The sequence below is a fragment of the Calidris pugnax genome, unplaced genomic scaffold, assembly GCF_001431845.1.
Source record: "Calidris pugnax isolate Ruff unplaced genomic scaffold, ASM143184v1 scaffold2464, whole genome shotgun sequence".
Taxonomy (NCBI): Eukaryota; Metazoa; Chordata; class Aves; order Charadriiformes; family Scolopacidae; genus Calidris; species Calidris pugnax.
This window is the reverse complement of record NW_015092632.1, coordinates 1,916-4,134: the sequence shown is the minus strand read 5'-3', so window position 1 is coordinate 4,134 and position 2,219 is coordinate 1,916. Positions and strand designations below refer to the sequence as shown.

The 2,219-nt window shown below is 64.8% G+C and overlaps 1 protein-coding gene across 2 annotated transcripts in view; it reads left to right on the top strand.

Annotated features, from left to right (window-relative positions):
• The window catches only part of LOC106900535 (DENN domain-containing protein 4B-like), a 10,230-nt gene that overhangs the window by 6,102 nt on the left and 1,909 nt on the right, over window positions 1–2,219 (top strand). The gene's annotated exons all lie outside the window — the stretch shown is intronic.

The window sequence follows — 2,219 nt, the reverse complement described above, 5'->3', positions numbered from 1 at the left end:
GTGGGGCCGGGGGTGTATCCAGGGTGTGTGGGGCTGGCTGTGAGGTCTATAGGGCCAGCTGGAGGGGGATGTCTAGGGCTGGCTATAGGGCTTGTGGGGCTGGTTATAGGGGCTGTGGAGCTGGGTGTAGGGCTTATGGGGCTGGCCCTATGGCTTGCGGGGCTGGTTATAGGGCCTGTGGGGCAGGCTATAGGGCATGTGGGGCAGGCTATAGGGCATGTGGGGCAGGCTGGGGTTGTCTCGGTGGCCCGGCTGACAGCGGTTGTGGGGTGGGGGGAGCAGTTATGGGGTGCAGGGATCCATGGGGCAGAGGGCAGAGCGGGATGAGTTCCCCCAACGCCGTGGGGCAGAGGTTGTGGGGTCGTGCTGCTTCCTGGGGGACCCCCCAGCTCTGCCCTGCCTTTGGGGCACGGCCGTGGGGCGGGCTTGCCCCATAGCCCCATAGGATCGTGCCCCACTGCGTCCCCCCACAGTCCCCACTTCCCCTTTGGCCGCCCCACGGTGGGGCCGGTTCCTCCTCCTGCTGCTGGGGGGGGCACAGCCCCAGGGTGTGTGGGGCTGGCTATGAGGGTATAGGGCCTGTGGGGCTGGGTATAGGGCCTGTGGGGCCGGGGGTGTATCCAGGGTGTGTGGGGCTGGCTATGAGGTGTATAGGGCCTGTGGGGCTGGTTATAGGGCCTGTGGGGCTGGGGGTGTATCCAGGGTGTGTGGGGCTGGCTCTGAGGGATATAGGGCCTGTGGGGCTGGGTGTAGGGCTTATGGGGCTGGGCCTAGGGCTTATGGGGCTGGGCTTAGGGCTTGTGGGGCTGGTTATAGGGCCTGTGGGGCCAGGGGTGTATCCAGAGTGTGTGGGGCTGGCTATGAGGTCTATAGGGCCTGTGGGGCTGGGTATGGGGCCTGTGGGGCCAGGGCTGTATCCAGGGTGTGTAGGGCTGGCTATAAGGTGTATAGGGCCTGTGGGGCTGGGCATAGGGCCTGTGGGGCTGGGGGTGTATCCAGGGTGTGTAGGGCTGGCTATGAGGGGTATAAGGCCTGTGGGGCTGGACCTAGAGCTTGTGGGGCTGGGTGTAGGGCTTATGGGGCTGGGCCTAGGGCTTATGGGGCTGGGCTTAGGGCTTGTGGGGCTGGTTATAGGGCCTGTGGGGCCAGGGGTGTATCCAGAGTGTGTGGGGCTGGCTATGAGGTCTATAGGGCCTGTGGGGCTGGGTATGGGGCCTGTGGGGCCAGGGCTGTATCCAGGGTGTGTAGGGCTGGCTATAAGGTGTATAGGGCCTGTGGGGCTGGGCATAGGGCCTGTGGGGCTGGGGGTGTATCCAGGGTGTGTAGGGCTGGCTATGATGGGTATAGGGCCTGTGGGGCTGGGTGTAGGGCCTGTGGGGCTGGGTGTAGGGCCTGTGGGGCTGGGGGTGTATCCAGGGTGTGTGGGGCTGGCTATGAGGGATATAGGGCCTGTGGGGCTGGGTGTAGGGCTTATGGGGCTGGGCTTAGGGCTTGTGGGGCCACCTATAGGGCCCGTGGGGCTGGGGGTGTGTCCAGGGTGTGTAGGGCTGGCTATGAGGTCTATAGGGCCTGTGGGGCTGGGTGTAGGGCCTGTGGGGCTGGTTATAGGGCCTGTGGGGCCGGGGGTGTATCCAGTGTGTGTAGGGCTGGCTATAAGGTGTATAGGGCCTGTGGGGCTGGCTATAGGGCCTGTGGGGCTGGGGGTGTATTCAGGGTGTGTAGGGCTGGCTCTGAGGTCTATAGGGCCAGCTGGAAGGGGATGTATAGGGCCGGTTATAGGGCTTGTGGGGCAGGCTATAGGGCCTGTGGAGCTGGGTGTAGGGCTTATGGGGCTGGCCCTATGGCTTGTGGGGCTGGCTATAGGGCCTGTGGGGCTGGCTATAGGGCCTGTGGGGCTGCTTATAGGGCCTGTGGGGCTGGTTAGAGGGCCTGTGGGGCAGGCTATAGGGCCTGTGGGGCAGGCTGGGGTTGTCTCGGTGGCCCGGCTGACAGCGGTTGTGGGGTGGGGGGAGCAGTTATGGGGTGCAGGGATCCATGGGGCAGAGGGCTTTGAGCGGGACGAGTTCCCCCGACGCCGTGGGGCAGAGGTTTGTGGGGTCGTGCTGCTTCCTGGGGGTCAGCAGAGAGCGGGGTTGGTTATTTTTTAACCCGGGTGGGTGGTTTTCACCCCATTTTTTCCTGCCCCCCCCCCCCCCCCCCAAAACAAAAAAACACACCCC